At 39.6% G+C, this 25,485-nt stretch overlaps 1 pseudogene; it reads right to left on the bottom strand.

The window, feature by feature from the left end:
- Positions 1 to 24,259, bottom strand: part of LOC119512216 — a 41,272-nt pseudogene extending 17,013 nt beyond the window's left edge.
- Positions 24,260 to 25,485: the final 1,226 nt, after the last annotated feature.

The raw sequence follows: 25,485 nt of genomic DNA, 5'->3' as shown, positions 1-25,485 counted from the left end.
CTGCCGTGTAGTATTCCATCGTGTGTATATACCACATTTTATTTATCCACTCATCTGTTGAAGGACATTTGGGTTGTTTCCATCTCTTGGCAATTGTGAATAATGCTGCTATGAACATTGGCGTGCAGATATCTGTTCGTGTCACTGCTTTCCGATCTTCCGGGTATATACCGAGAAGTGCAATCGCTGGATCGAATGGTAACACTATATCTAGTTTTCTAAGGAACTGCCAGACCGACTTCCAGAGTGGCTGAACCATTATACAGTCCCACCAACAATGAATAAGAGTTCCAGTTTCTCCACATCCCTTCCAGCATTTGTAGTTTCCTGTTTGTTTAATGGCAGCCACTCTAATAGGTGTTAGATGGTATCTCATTGTGGTCTTAATTTGCATCTCTCTAATAGCTAGTGAAGCTGAACATTTTTTCATGTGTTTCTTGGCCCTTTGAATTTCCTCTTCAGAGAACTGTCTTTTCATACCTTTGCCCATTTTATAATTGGGCTGTCTGTACTATTGTGATTGAGTTGTAGGATTTCTTTGTATATGCAAGATATCAGTCTTTTGTCAGATACATGGTTTCCAAAAATTTTTTCCCATTGAGTTGGCTGCCTCTTTACCTTTTTGAGAAATTCCTTTGAGGTGCAGAAACTTCTAAGCTTCAGGAGTTCCCATTTATCTATTTTCTCTTTTGTTGCTTGTGCTTTGGGTGTAAAGTCTAGGAAGTGGCCGCCTAATACAAGGTCTTGAAGATGTTTTCCTACATTATCTTCTAGGAGTTTTATGGTACTTTCTTTTATATTGAGATCTTTGGTCCATTTTGAGTTAATTTTTGTGTAGGGGGTGAGGTAGGGGTCCTCTTTCATTCTTTTGGATATGGATATCCAACTCTCCCAGCCCCATTTGTTGAAAAGACCATTATGGCTCAGTTCGGTGACTTTGGGGGCCTTATCAAAGATCAGTCGGCCATAGATCTGAGGGTCTATCTCTGAATTCTCAATTCGATTCCATTGATCTATATGTCTATCTTTGTGCCAGTACCATGCTGTTTTGGCAACTGTGGCTTTATAATAAGCTTCAAATTCAGGGAGTGTAAGTCCTCCCACTTCGTTTTTCTTTTTAGAGTGTCTTTAGCAATTCGAGGCATCTTCCCTTTCCAAATAAATTTGATAACTAGCTTTTCCAAGTCTGCAAAGTAGGTTGTTGGAATTTTGATTGGGATTGCATTGAATCTGTAGATGAGTTTGGGTAGAATTGACATCTTAATGACATTTAGCCTTCCTAACCATGAACATAGAATATTTTTCCATCTTTTAAGTTCCCCTTCTATTTCTTTTAGTAGAGTTATGTAGTTTTCTTTGTATAGGTCTTTTACATCTTTGGTTAAGTTTATTTCTAGGTACTTGATTCTTTTGGTTGCTATTGAAAATGGTATCTTTTTCTTGAGTATCTCTTCAGTTTGCTCATTTCTAGCATATAGAAACATTACTGACATGTGCATTAACCTTGTATCCCGCTACTTTGCTAAATTTGTTTATTAGCTCTAGTAGCTGTATTGTCGATTTCTCAGGGTTTTCCAGATATAAGATCATATCATCTGCAAACAATGACAGTTTTACTTTTTCTTTTCCAATTTGGATGCCTTTTATTTCTTTGTCTTGCCGGATTGCCCTGGCTAGCACTTCCAGCACAATGTTGAATAACAGTGGTGACAGCGGGCATCCTTGTCTTGTTCCTGATCTTAGAGGGAAGGCTTTCAGTCTCTCACCATTGAGTACTATGCTGGCTGTGGGTTTTTCATATATGCTCTTTATCATATTGAGGAAGTTTCCTTCAATTCCTACCTTTTGAAGTGTTTTTATCAAAAACGGATGTTGGATTTTGTCAAATGCTTTTTCAGCATCTATTGAGATGATCATTTGATTTTTCCCTTTTGAATTTTTAATGTGTTGTAATACATTGATTGATTTTCTTATGTTGAACCATCCTTGCATGCCTGGAATGAACCCCACTTGGTCATGGTGTATGATTTTTTTAATGTGTCTTTGGATTCGATTTGCAAGTATTTTGTTGAGGATTTTTGCATCTATATTCATTAGGGAGATTGGCTGGTAGTTTTCCTTTTTTGTAGCATCTTTGCCTGATTTTGGTATTAGATTGATGTTAGCTTCATAAAATGAGTTAGGTAGTGTTCCATTTTCTTCAATATTTTGAAAGAGTGTGAGTAAGACTGGTGTCAGTTCTTTCTGGAAAGTTTGGTAGAATTCCCCTGTGAAGCCATCTGGCCCTGGGCATTTATTTGTGGGAAGCTTTTTGATGACTGATTGGATTTCTTTGCTTGTGATGGGTTGATTGATGTCTTCTGTTTCTTCTCTGGTCAGTCTAGGTTGTTCATATGTTTCCAGGAAATTGTCCATTTCCTCTACATTATCCAGTTTGTTGCCATACAGTTGTTCATATATCCTCTTATAATTTTTTAAATTTCTTCAGGATCTGCAGTTATGTCACCTTTTTCATTCATTATTTTGTTTATATGGGTCTTCTCTCTTTTTGATTTTGTCAGTCTAGCTAGGGGCTTGTCAATCTTGTTGATCTTCTCAAAGAACCAACTTTTGGTGATATTTATTCTCTCTATTGTTTTTTTGTTCTCTATGTCATTTATTTCTGCTTTAATCCTTGTTATTTCTTTTCTTGTACTTGGTTTAGGATTGGTTTGCTGTTCATTTTCTAGCTTCTTCAGTTGATCCATTAGTTCTTTGATTTTGGCTCTTTCTTCCTTTTTAATATATGCGTTTAGTGCTATAAATTTCCCCCTTAGCACTGCTTTTGCTGCATCCCATAGGTTTTGGTATGTTGTGTTCTCATTTTCATTCGTCTCTATATATTTAGCAATTTCTCTTGCTATTTCTTCTTTAACCCACTGATTGTTTAGGAGTGTGTTGTTTAACCTCCAGGTATTTGTGAATTTTCTAAGTCTCTGATGGTTATTGACTTCTAATTGTATTCCATTGTGGTCAGAGAATGTGCTTTGAATAATTTCAATCTTTTTAAATTTATTGAGGCTTGTTTTATGTCCCAGCATATGATCTATTCTGGAGAAAGTTCCGTGAGCACTAGAAAAGTATGTGTATCCTGGTGATTTGGGATGTAATGTCCTGTAGATGTCTGTTAAATCTAATTCATTTATCAGATTGTTTAGGTTTTCAGTTTCCTTATTGGTCCTCTGTCTGGTTGATCTATCTATAGGAGAGAGTGATGTGTTGAAGTCTCCCACAATTATTGTGGAAACATCAATTGCTTCCTTTAGTTTTGCCAGTGTTTCTCTTATGTATTTTGTGGCACCTTGATTGGGTGCATAGACATTTATGATTGTTATTTCTTCTTGTTGAATTGCCCCTTTTATTAGTATGTAGTGGCCTTCTTTGTCTCTCAAAACATCCCTGCATTTAAAGTCTATTTTATCTGAGATTAATATTGCTACTCCTGCTTTCTTTTGGCTGTAGCTTGCATGATATATTTTTTTCCATCCTTTCACTTTCAATTTCTTTGTGTCCCTGTGTCTAAGATGAGTCTCTTGTATGCAACATATTGATGGTTCATTTTTTTTCATCCATTCTGTGAATCTATATCTTTTAATTGGGGAGTTTAATCCATTTACATTCAATGTTATAACCGTGAAGGCATTTCTTGAATCAGCCATCTTATCCTTTGGTTTATGTTTGTCATATATATTTTTCCCCTCTCTCTATTAATATCCTTTATTGTACCCATACCGATTCTCTTTAGTACTGAACCTTTCTCCAGGTCTCTCTGTCCTTTCTTTGTTTCTCTGTCTGTAGGGCTCCCTTTAGTATCTCCAGTGGGGCAGGTCTCTTGTTAGCAAATTCTCTCAGCATTTGTTTGTCTGTGAAAAATTTAAGCTCTCCCTCAAATTTGAAGGAGAGCTTTGCTGGATAAAGTATTCTTGGTTGGAAATTTTTCTCACTCAGAATTTTAAATATATCATGCCACTGCCTTCTTGCCTCCATAGTGGCTGCTGAGTAGTCACTACTTAGTCTCATGCTGTTTCCTTTGTATGTGGTGAATTGCTTTTCTCTTGCTGCTTTCAGAACTTGCTCCTTCTCTTCCGTGTTTGACAGTGTGATCAGAATATGTCTCGGAGTGGGTTTATTTGGATTTATTCTATTTGGAGTTCGCTGAGCATTTATGATTTGTGTATTTATGTTGTTTATAAGATTTGGGAAGTTTTCCCCAACAATTTCTTTGAATACTCTTCCTAGACCTTTACCCTTTTCTTCCCCTTCTGGAACACCAATGAGTCTTATATTAGGACGTTTTATATTATCTATCATATCCCTGAGGTCCATTTCTATTTTTTCAATTTTTTTCCCCATTCTTTCTTTTATGCTTTCATTTTCCATTCTGTCATCTTCCAGGTCACTGATTTGTTGTTCAACTTCCTCTAGTCTTGTACTATGAGTGTCCAGAATCTTTTTAATTTGGTCAACAGTTTCTTTAATTTCCATAAGATCATCTATTTTTTTATTTAGTCTTGCAATTTCTTCTTTATGCTCTTCTAAGGTCTTCTTGATATCGTTTGTATTCTGTACTATGGTCTCATTGTTCATCTTTAGTTCTTTGAGTAGCTGCTCCAGGTGCTGTGTCTCTTTTGATCTTTTGATTTGGGTGCTTGGGCTTGGGTTATCCATATCGTCTGGTTTTTTCATATGCTTTATAATTTTCTGTTGTTTTTGGCCTCTTGGCATTTGTTGAACTTGAGAGGGTTCTTTTAGGATGTGTAGACCAGTTGAAGTCCTTATCTCTAATTTATCAGATCTACAGCTTCATGGAGTACACTTTCTCTAACTAACCAGCAGGTGGTGTCCACGAGCCACCTGTTCTCCACAAGCCAGTTCTCCCCTGCTCTGCCTTTGTGGTGAGTGGGGCAGTGAGTCTTGTGGGGTCCAATTGGTGTACCAAGCTTGTGTGTGTAGTTGGTGTTGCCCGCCCTGTATATGGGGCATGTTTCTGGGCAGTCAGGGAGGGGGTGGCTCTAACAATCAAATCTCCCTGGTGATCCTGGAGTTTTAAAGCTGCTGCAATAGTCTAATCCTTCAGTTCAGTCCTGCCACAGTTTGTCTCTGCCACTGACCCACAAGTCCTTGGTATTGGCGTATAGCTCCTGAGACTTGTAATTGGGTCCCTCTTCCAGGCCGTGCACCCCCTGGTCCTCTGTTGAGGGATGACTGTGCTATGTCACAGGTGAGTGCCGTCCCCCCAGGGCAGTTCTGGGCTGCTGAGCTGTTTAGGGAGGCTCCCAGTCTGCTGAAATGATGGCTGAATGGGGCTTTGTTAATTCACACTGCTCCACCTTCCTAACTCTGAGACAATCAGCTGAGGTTGCAGGGAAGGCTAATGTCCACGCCCAGTTTTGTGGAGTGTGCCTGTTATTTGAAGCACTTCTGTCACACTGGGTTGTGTGGGGCAGCTCTGGGCTATGGGGCTGGCGATGGGCATGAGTGTTTCCTGTCCACCAGGATGGTGGCTGTGAGCGGACACCCCCCTTTTCTTGGGAAGTTCTGCTGTTTCGTGAAATTTCTCAGCCACTGGATTATTGCCTTTTGTCTGAGAGCTCTCTTAGTTCTGCTCTTGTCTTGACCTGCCCAAATTGCAAGTCTTTGAAGCTTTCTGTATTGGGTTTCTTAGAGTAATTGTTTTACAAAAAGAAAAAAAGGATTAAAAAAAAAAAAAAAGGGCCTTCCTCACAGATCTAATGGGTTATTGAAATGCTAAGAGACAAAGCAATTAGGGCCATTAAGGAAAGTTCCACAGGGCAGAGAGATCAGCTTTTCTTTGGGATTTGCATATGAGCCTCAGGGTCTGAGCTCTGCCCTTCCCCTTTCTATGTTCACCAGAACTCCAAAGATCCTCCGCTTTTATTTTGGAGTTTTTCGTGCTGTTTTTTTCTATATCTGTCTCCTCTCTGCTGGGCTGGCTGCTCTCAGATTCTCTGGTGTCTGGTCTCAGTCTATCTATGGTTGGAGTTTGGATCAGTAGAATGAGTTTCCGATAAGGGCTGCCACTGCAGTTCTCCCTTCTCCTTCCCGGAGCTGACAGCCCCTCCTCCCACGGGACTGAGCCTGGGAGGGAGGGGCGCGGGTCCCCTGGCCACAAAAACTTACAGATTTCACTGATCTCAGCAGTTCGACGTTTTCATGAGTGTTGTATGAAGTATGCCCAAAGTCAGATTGCTCTGTGGTGTCCACTCCACGCAGTTCCTGGCTTTCTACCTACTTTACTGGAGGAGTAACTAAAACATACAGCTCACCTGTCCGCCATCTTGCCCTGCCCTCCTCCAAGGTTGTGTTTGAAAATGGTGTTCTCCAGAATTTTCTTTAGGCTTAGCTTCTTGGGGCAAATTCTGGGCTAGTATCCAAAATGTCTGCTTTCAACAGCCATCTCCAAAATGTCTGTCTCAGCTGCAGCACCTCCTTCTGTCTGCGAACAGTTTTATAGGACTCCATTGATTCAATTAAGACCCACTTTGAATGGGTGTGGTAACACCTCCATGGAAATTATCCAATCAAATTTCTCACCCACAGTTGATTGAGTCACATCTCCATGGAAACAATCAAGGGATTCCAACTTAATTGACACTACTATGTCTGCCTCCACAAGATTCCATCAAAGAACATGATGCTTTGGGGGACATAATATATCTAAACTGGCACATTCCACCCCCTGGATCCCAAAATGACATGATCTTTCCATATACAAAATACATTCATCTCATCATAATATCACAGAAATGTAAATCACTTCAGTAACAATAGATAAGTACAAGATCCCATCAAAATCAGTCACATGTGTGGTCTTGCCCTAAAGCAAAATTCCCCTCTGGCTGTGGACCTTTGAAACTTCGATCAAGTTATGTATTGCCAATATACAAAGGAGGGACACTCATAGGATAAATATTCCCATTTCCATAAGGAGAAACTGAAAGGAAAACAGGGTTCAAGGGACCAAAACAATTCCTAAAACCTGCAGGGCAAACTCCATTAGATATCAAAGTTGGAGAGTCATTTATATAATAATGTTTTGTCCCTGGGGCTTGAGAGAGTGGCAGTCCTACACTTTCAAAAGGCTTACACAGCAGCCCTTTTCTCTCCAAATGTTGGGGTGAGTGCTCCAACATATCCACACATTGGGGAGATCACCTTTTTAGCCCCACCCTCCTCAAACATCAGGGCAGCACCCGGATTCTCTTGCACCTCCAGGGCACACACTCAACCTCTTCAGAACAGTGAGGTTGGTGGCCAGGCTCTCCCCAATCCCTGGGGAATCTCTGAGGCCTGGGGTGGCAGCACTCTTCCTGAGCATGGAGGTGGAAGGGCCGCCCTCTACTTCCAGGGCAAACTCACCCTTTCCAGGTGCATGGGTTGCTCCACTCTCCCTGCCGGAGATCTCTTGACTCCAGACCTCAACCTCCATGGTTCTGTCTTTGAAGAAATTTTTCCTTCAATTTGTTCCTTCTTTGTTACCTCCAGTCCAGACTTTCTAACACAACATCCATTCTGCATCCCATGGCAAGAAGTCATTCTGACTTTCAAGTCTTATTATTTAAGAAATGAATTTCATAAGGGCACAGATAGTGATTCCTCTGAAGGATATGAGCAAAGTAAATTAGAAACCTTTTGGAAAGGATTCACCATACTGGATGCCATTAAGAGTATTCATGATTCATGGGAAGAGGTCAAAATATTAATGAACCTCAGGGATGACTTTGAGGGGTTCAAGACTTCCGTGGAGGAAGTAAGTGTAGATGTAATGGAACTAGCAAGAGAACAAGAATTGGAAGTGGACCCTGAAGATGTGACTGAATCACTGCAAATTCATGATAAAACTTGAATGGATGAGGAGTTGCTTCTTATGTATAAGCAAAGAAAGTGGTTCCTTGAAATGGAATCTACTCCTGGTGAAGATGCTGTGAACATTGTTGAAATGAGAACAAAGGATTTAGAATATTACATAAACTTAGTTGATAAAGCAACAGCAGGGTATGAGAGGATTGACTCAAATTTTCAAAGAAGTTCTACTGTGAGTAAAATGCTATTAAACAATATTGCATGCTACAGAGAAATCTTTCATGAAAGGAAGAGTCAATCAAGGTGGCAAACTTCATGGCTATCTTATTTTAAGAAATTGTCACAGCCACCCCAACCTTCAGCAACCACTACCCTAATCCATCAGCAGCTCTCAACATCGAGGCAAGACCCTCCTCCAGCAAAAAGATTACAACTTGCTGAAGGCCCAATGATATTTAGCATTTTTTAGCAATAAAGTATTTTTAAATTAAGGTATGTACATTGTCTTTTTAGACATAATGTTATTGTATTCTTAATAAACTACACTATAGTGTAAACATAACTTTTATAGACACTGGGAAACCAAAAAATTTGTGTGACTTGCTTTATTGTGATACTTGCTTTATTGCGGTGGTCTGCAACCGAACCTGCAATAGCTCCAAGTTATGCCTGTAATCGCCTTGTTCTTGACTCTGTCATCATAGCTCCCCACTAACTGGACCAGGGGAGTGCTTTGGATCCAAGAACAAGCCAACTATTCTGGCTGGCTGCCTTCCTATGAAAAGGGAGATAGCAACAATTTTTCTGGTGTTTGAACTATATTTGGGAATCAGTGGGAGGAGAAGCAGAAAGTCTCCCTGAAAACAACAAAGAAAGAAATGTTAATGGAAGAACAGTCAGGAAAGATTTTCACGCTCTTGCAGCTGAGTGGATGCTTTCTCTGTGCTGAACCCTAAAGAAGCTTCCCATTCAAAAACCATGTTACAGTCTCTATCAAGTTCAGTTGTACTCAGATTCCCATCCTTCCTGTGTGTCCCAGTGATTCTGCCACTTCCTGGTTTCTTGGTTGGCCTGGACTTGTGGCTGAGCTTTCTGCCATTTTTTTTTTTTTTCTTTTTAAAAGTTTCCCTGGGTATCTTTTTTTTTTTAAATTCATTTTATTGAGATATATTCACATACCACGCAGTCATACAAAATAAATCATGCATTCTATTGTTCACAGTACCATTACATAGTAGTACATTCATCACCAAAATCAATCCCTGACACCTTCACTACCACACACACAAAAATAACAAGAATAATAATTAAAGTGAAAAAGAGCAATTAAAGTAAAAAAGAACACTGGGTGCCTTTGTTTGTTTGTTTCCTTCCCCATTTTTCTACTCATCCATCCATAAACTAGACAAAGGGGAGTGTGGTCCTTATGGCTTTCCCAACCCATTGTCACCCCTCATAAGCTATATTTTTATACAATCATCTTCGAGATTCATGGGTTCTGGGTTGTAGTTTGATAGTTTCAGGTATCTACCGCCAGCTACCCCAATTCATTAGAACCTAAAAAGGATTGTCTATATTGTGCATAAGAGTGCCACCAGAGTGACCTCTTGGCTCCTTTTGGAATCTCTCTGCCACTGAGGTTTATTTCATTTCCTTTCACATCCCCCTTTTGGTCAAGAAGATGTTCTCCGTCCCACGATGCCAGGTCTACATTGCTCCCCAGGAGTCATATTCCATGTTGCCAGGGAGATTCACTCCCCTGGGTGTCTGATCCCACGTAGGGGGGAGGGCAGTGATTTCACCTTTCAAGTTGGCTTAGCTAGAGAGAGAGGGCCACATCTGAGCAACAAAGAGGCATTCGGGACGAGGCTCTTATGCACAATTATAGGGAGGCCTAGCCTCTCTTTTGCAGCAAAAGTCTTCCCAAGGGCAAGTCCTGTGGTAGAGGGCTCAACCCATCAAAGCACCAGTCCCCTATGTCTGTGAGCACATTAGCAACCATTGAGGTGGGGCAGGCTGGGTATCTTTTTAATAACTGACATAATCTGAGTGTGTTTATGTTTCTTGTGACCACTATAACAACCTATAACAGGTTTTTTTTTTTCACACTGATGTTTTAGTGGCCTTTTCACAATTGACAAAAGATGGAAACAATCCAAGTTCCTTCAGCAGGTGAGTGGATAAATAAAAGGTGTATACATATGATGAAATATTATGCAGAAGTAAGAAGGAATTAAGTCCTGAAATATGTGACAAAATGGATGGAGCCCGACAACATAATGCTGACACAAAGGGAGAGACATTGCATATTATCACTAATATGAACTTTTTTTTTAAATTCAGTTTTACTGAAATATATTCACATGCCATACAATCATCCATGGTATACAATCAACTGTTCACAGTACGATCATATAGTTATGCATTCATCACCACAATCTATTTCTGAACATTTTCCTTACATCAGAAAGAATCAGAATCAGAATAAAAACTAAAAGTAAAAAAAAGAGCACCCAAACCATCCCCCATCCCACCCTATTTGTCATTTAGTTTTTATCCCCATTTTTCTACTTATCCATCCATACACTAGATAAAGGGAGTGTGATCCACAAGGTTTTCATGATTACACTGTCACCCCTTGTAAGTTACATTATTATATAATCATCTTCAGGAGTCCAGACCACTGGGTTGGAGTTTGGTAGTTTCAGGTATTTACTTCTAGCTATTCCAATACATTAAAACCTAAGAGGTGTTATCTATATAGTGTATAAGAACGTCCACCAGAGTGACCTCTCAACTCCGTTTGAAATCTCTCAGCCACTGAAACTATTTCATCTCATTTTGCATCACCCTTTTGATCAAGAAGATATCCTCAATCCCATGATGCCAGGTCCAGATTCATCCTCAAGAATCATATCCTGCATTGCCAGGGAGATTTACACCCCTGGGAGTCGGGTCCCATGTAGGGGGGAGGGCAGTGAGTTCACCTGCTGAAGTGGCTCAGTTAGAGAGAGAGAGGGCCACAGCTGAGTAACAAAGAGGTATTAATTAAATCTAGATTAAGCAGAAGAGAATAAGTAATAAAAATTAGAGCAGAAATCAATGAAATTGAAAATAGGAAAATCATAGAGAAAATCAATGAAACCAAAAGCTGGTTCTTTGAAAAGACCAACAAAATTGAAAAAACCTCTAGCCAGACTAACCAAGAAAAAAGAGAGAAGACACAAATTACTAATATCAGAAATGAAAGAAGGGCTATCACTACTGATCCTGTGGACATTAAAAGGATAATAGAGGAATACTATGAATAATTCTGTGAACATAAATTTGAAAACTTAGATGAAATTGACAAATTCTTTGAAAGACACAATCTACCAAAAGTTATACAAGAAGAAATAGATAACCTAAATAGACCTATGTCTATTACAGACAAATCAACAATTAATAATCTTCCAATACAAAACACCAAGCCCAGATAGTTTCATTGGTGAATTCTACCAAACTTTTAAAGAAGAAATGATGCCAACTATCTGCAATCTCTTACAGAAAATAGAAGCAGAGAGAACACTTCCTAAATCATTTTGTGAAGCTAGAATTACCCTAATGCTAAACCAGACAAAGACATTACAAGGAAGGAAAATTATAGACCAACGTGTCTCATGAACATAGATGCAAAAATCTGCAACAAAATATTAATAAATCCAACAGTGTATAAAAATAATTGTACATCTCAACCAAGTTGGATTTATTCCAGGTATGCAAGGCTGGTGCAACATTTAAAAGTGAATCAATGTAATTTATTTCATCAACAGGCTAATGAAGAAAAATCATGATCATATCAATAGGTGTAAAAAAAGCATTTGACAAAATCTAACACCTATTCATGATAAAAAATTTCAGCAAACTAGGAGTAGAGGAGAACTTACTCGAGTAGACAAAGAACTGATATGAAACACCTATAGCCAACATATAGTTAATGATAAGAAACTATATGCTTTCCCCCAAGATCAGGAATAAGGCAAGGAAGTCTCCTCCCACCACTCCTACTCAGCATCATACTGGAAAGTAATAGCTAGTGCATTAAGACAAAGAAAAAGGAGGAAAAAGGTATACAGATTGGGAAGGAAAGATATTTTGCTCACAGATGATATGATTATCTAAGCAGCATACCCTAAAAAATTGACAACAAACACATGAAATTAAGTGATTATGGCAAAGTTGCAGGGTACAAAATTGATATACAAAAGCCAATTGCTGTGAAAAATATAAAATAAATGTCTTATAATGTAGAATATAGAGGGTCTAGACATAGGCAGAAGCTAGTGAAGGGAGAATGATAATCTAATATGTACAGATGTAATAATGAGGGTGAACTTAATGGTATGGGAATGGTTAGGTGTGACTGTGGTTCATTAATGGGATTGTAAGTATCAGTGGTGCATTGAAGGTGAACATGTTCACAAATAGCTGTTTAAAGGCATGTGACCCACAGAGTTGCACCACAAACCTGAATAAATGTTAGCATGATCTACTTATAAGGTATGACACTGGTGCAGAGGGTTAGCAACAGATTGGTATATGGAAAAACTACCCATTACATATTATAGACTATATTTAATAGGAATATCTTACCAATACTACGCTAATACTAGGGATGAATAATTAGCAGCTGATAAGAGCTTGGGGATGTTTTATGTTATGATGATTGTTTAAAGTTGAGAGTGATGATGACTGTACAACTAAGTGAAGATAATGTAAGACTCTGTTTACCTTGGGATAGAATACATATTAAGTGAAATTAGGAACCCACTACTTAATAAATCAGGTCATCTACTTGAGGCTTGCTCTCGTGAAACTTAGGGCTCTGGGATATATTATGTTATGATGATTGGTGAAACATAGGGCTCTGGGATGTATTATGTTACGATAATTGGTTGAAGTTGAGAGTGATAATGATTGTACAACTAAGTGAAGATACTTGTAAGAAACTGACTGCTTATTTTGGGATAGAATATATATTAAGTAAAATTAGGAACCTACTACTTAATAAATCAGGCCCTCAACTGGAGGCTTGCCCTTGTGAAACTTAGGGCAGTAAATGGGAGGCTAAGCTTTCCTATAATTATAAGGCACCTCCAGGGAACCTCTTTGTTGCTCAGATGTGTGGACTTTCTCTCTCTAAGTCCAACTTGGCAAATAAATTCATTAACACCTCCCCCTGCCCACCACCACGAGGGACATGACTCCCAGGGGAATGTTCTCCCTAGTGACATGGGACATGACTCCCAGGAATGAGCCTGGCCCTGGCAGTGAGGAATTGAAAATGCCTACGTGACCAAAAGGGGGAAAAAGAAAGGCAACAAGCTGAGGTCACAGTGCCTGAGAGATCCCAAATACAGTTGAGAGGCAATCCTGGAGGTTCTCTTATGCAAGCTCCAGCTAGACATCCCAAATGGCCACAGTATGCCATGCCCTCACCAACAGCAGTCCTGAAATACCTGGGTCCCTGTCTGAGATTCTATGAAAGATTCACTCACTAAGTTTTATCTTCCAGAAACTTAAATCCACCAGAGTATTCCTATGCCAGACAAGTCCTAAAACCCAGAGGCAACAGCCTCTTTAAGATCAACAATCAGATGCAGCCCCCTTCTCCCTACTGTTGACACCCCCTTTCAATATGAGCAAGTGAGGGTGCTCACTGCCCAGAACCCCCTGAAGATGGAGAAAGAGATTAAGTGAGAGGAAGTGGTAGCAACAAACAAGAGAAGATTTAACAAAGGCCTATGAATACTGAAACTTTATATAAAGTTATATATATATATATATATATATATTTAGATGCTAGGGTGTTGTCATAGCTGGAAGGAGATAAATAACATGGTGAAACTGACCCTATAACATCCTTTGAAATTTGCTCTATAGCCACTCACTGAATGGTGCTTTGAAAGTCTTCACCTTTCTATATATATCCTATATTCTATAATGAGGAAAGAATTGAAACTGTGGAACTGTAACCCATAACAATTTTTGAAATTACCTATATAACTGCTTGTTGAACTGTACGTCAAAAGTTAACACCTTTCTGTATGTATGTTATATTTTACAATAATGGAAATAGCTGAAGTTGTGGAACTGTGACCTATGATATTCCTTGAAATTTGCTCTCTAACTTCTTTTTGAATAATACTTTGAAAGTTACAACTGTTAAGTATATATGTTAAAGTTCACAATAAAAAAAATGCATTAAAAAAAGCCAATTTCTTTCCTATATACCAGCAATGAACAATTGGAATCTGACATTACAAACAGAATACCATTTACATGAGCACCCCAAAAATGATATACTTAGATATAAATCTAACAAAAAAAAATACATGGCCTATATAAGGAAAACTATAAAACTTTGATGAGAAAAATCAAAGAAAGAGATAAATAAATGGAGATATATTCCATGTTCTTAAATAGGAAGACTCAATATTACTACAATGTCAAGTCTTCTGAGCTTGATCTATAGATTCAATGCAATCTCAGTCAAAATCCCAGCAAGTTATTTTGTGGATATTGACAAACTGATTCTAAAGTTTATATGGAAAGGCAAAAGACCCAGAAGTAGCCAACACAATACCAAAGAACAAAGTCAGAGGACTGACACTATCTGACTTCAAGAGTTACTATAAAGCTATAGTGATCAAGACAGTATGGTATTGGTGAAAGAATAGGCAAATAGATCAATAGAACAGAATACAGAGCTTAAAATACATCCAAGCAAATAAAGTCAACTGATCTTTGGCAAAGGAGTAAAGGCAATTCAATGGAGAAAGGATAGTCTTTTCAATAAACAGTGCTGGAAAAACTGGACATACACATGCAAAAAAAAAAGAAGAATCTAGACATAGACATTATACTTTTCATGAAAATCATTCAAAAGGGATCATAAACCTAAATATAAAACCCCAAAATATAAAACTCCTAGAAGATAATGTAGGAGAAAATCTAGGTGACCTCGAATTTGGTGATGACTTCTTAGTTATAACCCCAAAAGCATAATCCATGAAAGAAAAAATTGATGAGTTGTAACCTCATTAAAATTTAAAACATCTGCTCTGAAGTCACTGTTTTGGAAATGAAGACCAGTCATAGTCTGGGAGAAAATATTTGCAAAACACATATCTGACAAAGGACTTGTATCCAAATATACAAATACTTTTAAAATTCAATAGGAAAGCACAAAGCCAGATTTAAAAATGGTCAAAAGAGCTGAACAGGCCCCTCACCAAAGAAGATGTACACATGTGAAATATCAATATGAAAAAAGGTACATCATCATATGTCATTAGAGAATTGCAAATTTAAAAAAACAAGATACCACTACACATCTATTAGGATGGCTAAAATTCAAAACACTGACAACACAAAATACTGACAAGAATATAGAGCAACAGAAACTCTCATTTATTGCTGATAGGAATGCAAAATGATACAGCAATTTTGGATAACAGTCTGGCAGGTTCTTACAAAGCTAAACATAGGTGTACCTTATGATCCAGCTATTGGACTCCTAGGTATTCACCTAAAGGTGACTACAAAACCTGCTCACAAATGTTTAAGGCATATTTATTCATATTTGTTTTGGTGGTTTGAAGCTGTAAGTACCCCAGAAGAATATATTCTTAAATCTAATCTATTCCTGTGGGAACCCATTGTAAGTAGGCCTTGTGATGAGGTTACTTCAGTAAGGTGTGGCCCACCTCAATCAGGATGGGTCTTAATCCTATCACTGGATTCTTTTATGAGTGGAAAGGAGTTCAAACATGAAGAGAGAAAATCTACAGAAGGAGCAGCAAGAAACTGAACATCACTGGACCGTGAAAGAGAAGGGAGAGTCCAGGAGACACCTCCACGTGCCTTGCCATGTGACGAGCTAAGGACCAAGGATTTCCAGCATCCAGCCCCAGAACGCCACAGTCTTTGGGGGAGAAAGCATCACCTTGATGGTGCCTTAATTTGGACTTTCTTTAACCTCAAAACCATAAGCAAATAAATTCCCATTGTTTGAGATGAACTACTGCATTGGTATTTGCTTGAGCAGCCAAGGAAACTTAAACAATTGCCAAAAATCGGAAGCAACCAAGACATCTTATAAAAGGTCAATAGATAAATAAACTGTAGTACAGAATACAATGAAATATTATTCCTCAATTAAAAAAAAAAAAGAGCTATCAAGCCGCAAAAAGATATAGAAGAAACTTAAATGCAAATTGCTAAGTGACAGAAGCCAGTCTGAAAGGCTACATATTTGTTCTGATTTCTAAAGCTGCTGGAAATACAGTATACCAGAAATGGATTGGCTTTTACAATGGGGGTTACTTGGTTCACAAATTTACAGTTCTAAGGTCATGAAAATGTCCAAATTAAGGCATCAAGAGGTAGATAACTTCTCTGAGGGAAAGGCCAATGGTGTCCAGAACACATCTATCAGCTGGGAAGGCTCATGGCTGGCATCTGCCAGTCCTTTATTCCCAGGTTGCATTTCTTTCAGCTACTGATTTTAGTGGCTTTCTCCTTAAGTGTCTGTGGGTTCTTTCTTAGTTTCTTGGGGGCAAACTCTGGATTTTGTCTCTTAGCATCTTTCCTGGTTCTGATTTCAATGGCTGTCTCCAAAATGTCTCTGGGTGTTTTCTCTCTAAGCATGCTAGTTTGGATGTATTATGACCCCCAAAACACCATGTTCTTTGATGCAGTCTTGTAGGGGCAGACATATTAGTGTTGATTAGGCTGGAATCCTTTGATTGTTTCCATGGAGATGTGACTCAACTGTGGGTGGGAACTTTGATTGGATAATTTCCTTGATGTGTTACCCCACCCATTCAGGGTGTGTCTGAAATAAATCACTGGAGTCCTATAAAAGTGTTCACAGACAGAAGAAGGAGCTGCTGCAGCCAAGAGAGTCACACTGAAGAGGCACAGGAGAAATGAGTGGAACACAACCCAGGATCAGCAGGTGCCAGCCATGTACCTTCCCAGCTAACAGAGGTTTTCCTGGAAGCCACTGGCCTTCCTTTGATGAAAGTATATCATGTTGATGCCTTAATTTGGACATTTTCATGGCCTTCAGACTGTAACTTTGTAACCAAATAAACCCCCTGTATATAAGCCAATCTATTTCTGGTATTTTGCATAACAGCAGCATTAGGAAACCAGAACAGTAACTTTCCCCAAGGCAGTTTCAGAAGTGGGGGATAGAGATGGTCATTAAGCCAGAATGCAGTGAGATCCAAAGTAAAAGGAAGGTAAAGTAGCAGAAATATCAAATAGGGACTATAATTCAAGAATCCCAGAGATGAATGAAAATTGGGTTAGACCTCTTCTCTAAAGTTGGAAAAGAATCAGAGAACACAGAATGGTCTGGAGAATGAATGGAAGTTGGGTGATCAATATCTAAGGAACTAACTTAAATTGGAGAATCTTTGATGACTGCAATTTTCTGGCATACTCTCTGTTTAGTAGATACAGGAGTATAATTGACCTATTTGTCCTTCTTCCTTATTTCCCATCTTCAAAATAGTACACATATGCGCCACTTCCTATTCCCTCCCTAATGTGCGCTAGGAGAGTATAATTCCTGCCAACATTTGTGATGAGTGATCATTTGACAGACAGGCATAAAAAGTATGGATTCCAGATTCAGACTTCCTTGATTTGATTCCAATCTCTCACTATCTATGTGGGCAAGTTACTGAATCTCTTTCTTCTTCTGAAATCTCTTTTGTTATCTGTAAAGGAAGGATAATGATAATACCTGCTCATAGAGTTGTTGGAGGTTTCAATGAGTTGCAACATGTAAAATGCTTAGAACAGTGCCTGGCACATAGAAAGTGGTAGATGCATAATAATTATTTATTAGTAGCAGCATTACTGGTGGGAATAACAAAACAGAATGTTCAAAATCAGAATTGTGCTGGAAAATCCAGGACTTTTTTGATTGTAAACAATAAAGGTCTGTTCCAGTTTGCTAATGCTGCTGGAACGCAAAACACCAGAGATGGACTGGCTTTTATAAAAGGGGGTTTATTTGGTTATGCAGCACAGTCTTAAGGCCATAAAGTGTCCAAGGTAACACATCAGCAGTCGGGTACCTTCACTGGAGGATGGCCAATGGTGTCTGGAAAAACTCTGTTAGCTGGGAAGGCATGTGGCTGGCGGCTGCTCCAAAGTTCTGGTTTCAAAATGGCTTTCTCTCAGGACATTCCTCTCTAGGCTGCAGTTCCTCAAAAATGTCACTCTTAGTTGCACCTGGGGTATTTGTCCCCTCTTAGCTTCTCCAGAGCAGGGGTCTGCTTTCAACGGCTGTCTTCAAAATGTCTCTCATCTGCAGCTCCTGTGTTTTCTTCAAGTGTATCTCTTGGCTGTAGCTCCTCTTCAAAGCATCACTCACAGCTGCACTGCACCCTCTGTCCGTCAGCTCATTTATATGGCTCCACTGATCAAGGCCCACCCTGAATGGGTGGGGCCATGCCTCTATGGAAATATCTCATCAGAGTTATCACCTATAGTTGGGTGGGGCGCATTTCCATGCAAATCTAATCAGCACCAAAACATCTGTCCCACAAGACTGCATCAAAGAATATGGCTTTTTCTGGGGGACATAATAGATTCAAATCGGCACAAGGTCCAACTCAAACTAGTTTTGTAAAACGGTGAATGCGTTGGCTCATGTAATTTGTTTGGATTGCATAGCTAGGGAGATATTTGTTCTCTCTGCATCTCTTGGGACTATTTGCCACCTTTTGTCTGTTGGCATCATTCTTTTCTACAGCAGAAAGTGGAGGAAGGATATGGCTAATTGCCTCAGGCCTGACTTCTTACAGTTCTCAGTAACAATAGCAATTAATCTTAATTGAGTGCTTACTATGTGTCAGATATTGTTCTAAATGTACTAACTCATAATTTTTACAACCACCTTATGGAATAGGCATTATTATTATCCCCATTTTACAAATGAGGAAATGAAGGAAAAGAAAGATTAAATTATTTGCCTAGAGGTTACTCATTAAAAAAGTGGTAGAGCTGGGATTTGATCCCTAGAAGTCCTGCTCCAGAATCTGAACTCTAAGACTGTGCTGCCAAACAGTTGGAGTTAAAAATATCCAAGATAGTTGTATATGAGAAAACATATTTTCAAGTACACTTAGTGGAGATTTTGGAATGAAACCAAAAGACACATTTGGTTTTGAACCTTCGTAAGATGTTGAAGACTCAGAAATGTTTGTTGAAGCTAAGAATGATTTTTTTTTTTTAAAAAGAGCCCATCAGTGTTTTAAATTACCCACAGATAGACACAATATATTTCAATCCCCTGGGAAATTGTCAATGAAAAAGCATGTCTTTCACATTCTTGAGTATTAACGAAGAGATTACTTGTATTGCAAACAATTTGATATATTGAGAAGGATTGGAGGCTGTCTCTTTGCAGAACTGAGAGCAATCATCCAGCCATTCTTTGATTAAGGCAGAAGCTCTTGTTCATGGGGAGATCATGGAGCATTCCTTGAGATCCAGTTAGATCTATGGACACCTCTTTCTTTCCTCAAGTTTGTAAGACTCATCCAGCTTTCCTTTGTTCTTCATGGTTGCCACCACCCCATCTATGTTTCTCCTTACAAGACTGTCTAAGAAACTATCTCCTGAGCTTTCACTATTCATTCTTGATGGCCTCAGAAAAAAGTCCAGAGGAACCCTACTGTGCCGGTTTGAGTGTATTGTGTCCCCCAAATGCCATTATCTTTGTGGTCTTGTGTGGGGCAGAAGTTTTGGTGTTGGTTAGATTTGCTTGGAGTGTGCCCCACCCAGCTGTGGGAAATAATTTTGATGAGATGTTCCCATGGAGGCTTGGCCCCACCCATTCGGGGTGGGCCTTGATCGGTGGAGCTATATAAATGAGCTGACTCAAAGAGGAAAGAGAGTGCAGCTGGGAGTGATGTTTTGAAGAGAAGCAAGCTTGCTGGAGAGGAACGTCCTGGGAGAAAGCCGTTTTGAGGCCGGAGCTTTGGAGCAGATGCCAGCTGCCTTCCTAGCTAACAGAGGTTTTCCGGAGGCCATTGGCCATCCTCCGGTGAGGGTACCCGATTGCTGATGTGTTGCCTTGGACGCTTTGTGGCCTTAAGACTGTAACTGTGTAGCGAAATAAATCCCCGTTTTATAAAAGCCAATCCATCTCTGGTGTTTTGCATTCTGCAGCATTAGCAAACTAGGACACCTACCCCCTGCCTTTTTTTAAGAGCAGCACTGTTTTTAATGATTTTTAGCCCAGAATATAAAGCAAGGTATTAGCTGTTGCATTGAATATTAATACAATTTTAAACAATGGCTTTTTTACCCCCATAAAGGCAAGTTATAGAAGGATATGAGATGGACAGTATTCCAGTTTGCTAATGCTGTTGGAATGCAAAACACCAGAATTGGATCAGCTTTAATAAAGGGGATTTATTTGGTTACAACATTATAGTCTTAAGGCCGTAAAGTATCCAAGGTAAGTCATCAACAATTGGGTACCTTCACTTGAGGATGGCCAATGGCATCCAGAAAACCTCTGCTAGCTGGAAAGGCATGTGGCTGGCATCTGTTCCAGAGTTCTGGTTTCAAAATGGCTTTCTCCCAGGACATTCCTCTCTAGGCTGCAGCTCCTCAAAAATGTCACTCTTTGCTCTTGGGGTGTTTGTCCTCTCTTAGCTTCTCAGGAGCAAAAGACTGCTTTGAAAGGCCATCTCCAAAATGTCTCTTTAAGCTGCAGCTCCTCTCTCAGCTCCTGTGCGTTCTTCAAAGTGTCCTTCTTGGCTGTAGCAAGCTTGTTCCTTCTGTCTGAGCTTATATAGTGCTCTAGTAAACTAATCAAGTCCTATGCTGAATGGGCAGGGCCACACCTCCATGGAAATTATCTAATCAAGGTTATCACCTAAAGTTGGGTGGATCGCATCTCCATGGAAACACCCAAAGAATTACAATCTAATCAACACCAATACATTTGCCCACACAAGATTACATCAAAGATAATGGCATTTTGGGGGACATAATACATTCAAATTGGCACAGATAGGATGAGACATTTGAATCTATCTTTTAAAATCACCTGAAAAGCTAGCAGTATTGTTGCATTTTAAAAGACTTCTCATAAATTCTTTACTCCACCTACCCACCCTGTTTATCAAATCAAATTCTAGGACTTTTTTGACCCAAGAAATTTTGTGGGAAGAATTTCTCTTTTGAGACTTCAGCATGCAAAGCTCATTTTTCTTGGTTTGGTTGCTGATTTTGTTGAAATTTCCATCACTGGGTGACTCGGGAAGCTGGTGGGATTCTTTGAGTTCTTATGAGGAACTTTGATTATGATTGTGACTGTTTTCACTTGAGTATACCCTTGCAGACTGTATTCACTGAGCTCTTGGCCATTACCAGACATCTTGTAGCCACAGAAAGGTGACTGGGCCCCAAACACTTCATAGCAGTTGACCCACACAGTGCCAGTCTGGAGGGGCAGGGACAGGTAACTGGCCTTGTTCATGTTCTTTGTGAAAACAGCTGCAGCCAAAGCCCATATTTGGAATTTTTGGTTCTCCATATGACTTCCTCTATGGTCTCAAACTTCAGGATCCACTTCATTGACCCAAAGATCTCCTCCTTTGCAATGGTCATGAAATCTTACTCATCTCTAAACACAGTGGACTGAATGAAGCAGCCATGGTCAGCAGCAGCTCCACCACAATCACCACACAATAGCTTCTCCCTTCTTGCTTCCCAGATTTGATATAGTCATGGATCTCATTAAACTGTGTTTCATCCACCTGACCCTGCTTGATCGGACAAAAGGGTTTCTAACAACCCAAGACCTGGCCCAGATGACATTCAGCTCTATCAACTCAGCTTAGATTCCTCCTGCACAAAGGTCCAGGAGCTGGCACAGCAGCACAGGCCCTGGTTGAAGAACAGGGTAAGTGGGCCTGCTCAACAACCCAGTCCACATCAGCACCCGACATGATGGTGTTGAGGCTCTTTTCCCCCAGCTCCAGGGTCAATCTCTTGGGGTTGCTGCTCTCCACAGCAATCTAGATGAAGTGACCAGCCTTGGTGGAATTTGTGAATGCCACTTTGTCCACATCTTTGTGGGAAGCAATGGCAATGGTGGCACTTGTTGTTGGGCTAAGTCCAGGAACAATACTGACCATGCCAGGGGAAAAGCCAGCCTACTTAACCAAGGTGGCCACATAGGGGGCAGTAAGTAGAGTCTGTTTGGCACCTTCATCACAACCTCATTTCTAATTGCCAGGGCTGGGCCCAGTTTCTATGCTTGTATCATATATGAGACTTCCCATAAAATGGTCTGCCTGCACACCCCCATGAGTTCATATGGGTGTAGCTAAAGAAGTCCCTATCAGTGGGAATGGTTTTCCCATTAAACATATGTGTCCAGACTGCATAATACAGGAGACATTTGAGGACCATGTTCAAATCCACCAGGTGGGAGCTGATATAGGGCTTGCTGTTGTCCAAGTTACCCAAGGCCTCCAGGTAGGGCAGTCCCATTCAATCGAGTTGACCGGGTGGTTCAGCTGCTGATCCCTGTGGGATGTGTCCATCTGGTGCCCTGTCCATGTCTTTCTTTTTCCATTCAGCTACCTGACAGGTGACCTCTTCAGTGGATGAACGTTTTCTTGCTTATGGCACTGTTCCATTCATTGTCTATGAAGACCTGGTTGCAGAAGACCTCAATCTGCTGCTTGGGGGCCAGCATGGCCTGGGCAGTGTGGACAGGAAGCAGTGGCCCAGGCAGGGCCTCAGGCAGGTGTCAGTGAGTGCAGCAATGCACAACGTGCTATGATGGGAGAGGAGTGTGGGATGGCACGAGTGATGACCCCTTTTGGTTTTTAAGGAATTATCATTTATTGCTCTGGGGAAATAAATTTGTGACAAAATAAAAGTGACAAAAAAGTGTAAATAACAAATATCCCCAAGATTTTGAGAAGTTCTTTAAGTTATCTCTCATATTTTACTGAAGTGAGACAGTAGTTGGGGCCTAAACTAGTTTTATCATAGTCTCACATGGAACTTGCTTTTTTGCATAATTATTATTTATTGAGGACTTATATATGCTGGACACTGCTTGAAGCATTTTACATCTATTAGGTCCTCACAACATCCTTGTGATGTAGGTATGGTTAGCATCCCATTTTAGAGGAAACAGGCACAGAAGAATTGACTACTTGGTCAAGGTCACAGAGTAAATAATAGTCAATTCAAACTGAAGCCACCTACCTCTAAAGTCTACATTCTCTTAACCATTGCACTTTTTGGCTTCTCAGGTGTAACCAAAATTGGGGCAGTTGATTTGACAAACAGAAGTGTGTTAATGACAGTTTGCAAGACTGAGTGGAAGTATGGCTTAGAAGCCAGCTGCTTTCGCAGGCTCTCTTGGGCAGGATACTCAGCAGGAGTAGAATTGTAGGGAAGTAGGTTTGATGGTGGCGGTGGGGGTAATAGTTCCCTTAGCTCTGGGCATAACTAATGATATGTTCTTTTCCCTGTCCTAGAAGACACACTCTAATGACTCTTGCTCCCAGTTCTAATCTCTTTCTCCAAGGGTCAGGGGCCAAATGGACATGTCCAGTATTTGTCTCTGGAGCTCTCCTTTTTAAAATACTTCCATGAATTAAAAATGCCCCTTCTGACTTTTGTAATTGTTTGATCACATTGAACCTAATTATAGTAAAATCTTGGGACCATTTTATTTTTTAACACAACTTATCTATAGTCTAATCCATTATGTGTTGATTTTAAAGCAAAACTTATTTTTCATTTCTTGAGGCATATATGCTTTACTATAGTGCCTAAGGATGAAGACGTAAATGTAGCCATTTAAAGGGTGGGTTGATGTTAGAACAAAAGAATTTTACACAGATTCACACAGCTCTATAAAGTTGCAGAGATTGGGGTTCACATTCAGCTGTGATTCCAAAGCCAGTGCTCTTTGCAGGATCCCACCCTGCCGGCTTAAAAGGGAGACAACAGTAGATACAGTCAGTATCAACCAATCAGAAAAACATTTGTGGCACTTGTAAGTGCTTAGCTCTGTGAGATGTAAAATGTGCATAAAAAAACAAACAGTCTTTGCCCTCAAGGAGGTTACAGCCTCATTGGGTAGGCAATAACAAACATGAAAATATTTAGTAAATAATGTAAGGCTGTGGTACAAACTCTAGGTGCCCAGGAGCAAAATAGATAAGAAAAGAGAAAAATTAATGAGGGTTGTAGTCAGAAGCTTAAGAATGGGTTAAATTCAAATCAGTAGAGAGGGATAGGACAACCTAGGTGGTATAAAGATGATGGTGGAGGAAATGACCTCCATGGAGAATCATGCAACTGAACAGAGGGCTACTGAAGGATGGGTAGAGTGGGGCCTGATGATAACGGACCTAGAAAGGCAGGAAGAGAGTTTAGACATGACAAGTGTGATATATGGGGTAAGAGTGCATTTAGGGGGGCCACTCAGGGAGGTTATCCAGATCTGTGATGCTGAGGAACTGACTGGGGTGAGGGAGATGGGAATGGACAGGAGGAACTCTTATTTGGAAGGAAATATTATCAGACTTTCATTGTCAAGAGGACTGAAATAACTCTTGGGTTTTTCCTGTGCTCCCTCCCTTCTTTTTCTTTGATCTGCTTTTCCTTGTCTATATGTAAAACGATGAGGAGTGAAATCTGAAAATCTCATGTTTCTGATCAACCATTTTAGCCAGTTTATAAATGTTTTTCTCAATGGGGAAAGAATCTCAAGAATCAAGCAGTCATTATTGTTTTAGGCAATCTTCTTTGAGCATGTGTTTTTTCTTTTTCTTTCCCTTTTTTTCTTTTAAACTTTTGTTTCTTTTCTTTATTGGGTGGAGTGGGCAAATATTTAGGTATACAAAGGCAAAAAACTTCATTTCCTTAGTCTACAACATAATTATTGGCTACTACTTCTTTTTTGTCAGTTACATGTTTACTTGAAAATCTGTTAGAGTTGCATTTTATTCGTCCAAACACTGTTTGACTCTACTGCAAACACTGATAAACATAACGTGATGTTAATGCTCTACCTTTCATTCAGAAAGGTTCTAACATTCTTTACAATGTGTACTAGTATTATTATTTTATGTAGACACGCTACATTTCCTTAGTGACTCTCATCTGAGGATCATAAAGTACAGAGCAAGCATTAATTAATTCTTGTGACATTCTTGTGAACTATAATTTTGTGTGTATATAATAGCTGAGTCACCTGAAGCCTGCAAAACACAATCTTTGTGTGGAACAGTAGGCTTGGCGCAACTTAATATATAAACAATCTAGTCAAATAATTCAGGGCAGGAAAGGCAACATCACGTTTTATCTAACTAAAACCAGTAAGAGAATAATTACCCAAACTATTTCAGTAAGAGAATAATTATTCAAATAATCGCTTATCTGGGCTTCTACCAGCACACTTGGACTTTTGCAACAAATACCATCAGAAAAAGAGGGGGATGTTAAAGTCTATTAATAGCTACATGCTCAGTCTTATTGTCACTCAGAAGACAAGTACTTCAACAACTA

This window comes from Choloepus didactylus, chromosome 2 (genome assembly GCF_015220235.1).
Source record: "Choloepus didactylus isolate mChoDid1 chromosome 2, mChoDid1.pri, whole genome shotgun sequence".
NCBI lineage: Eukaryota > Metazoa > Chordata > Mammalia > Pilosa > Megalonychidae > Choloepus > Choloepus didactylus.
Note: the sequence above shows the minus strand (reverse complement) of the source record. Positions and strands in the feature narration are given on the sequence as shown.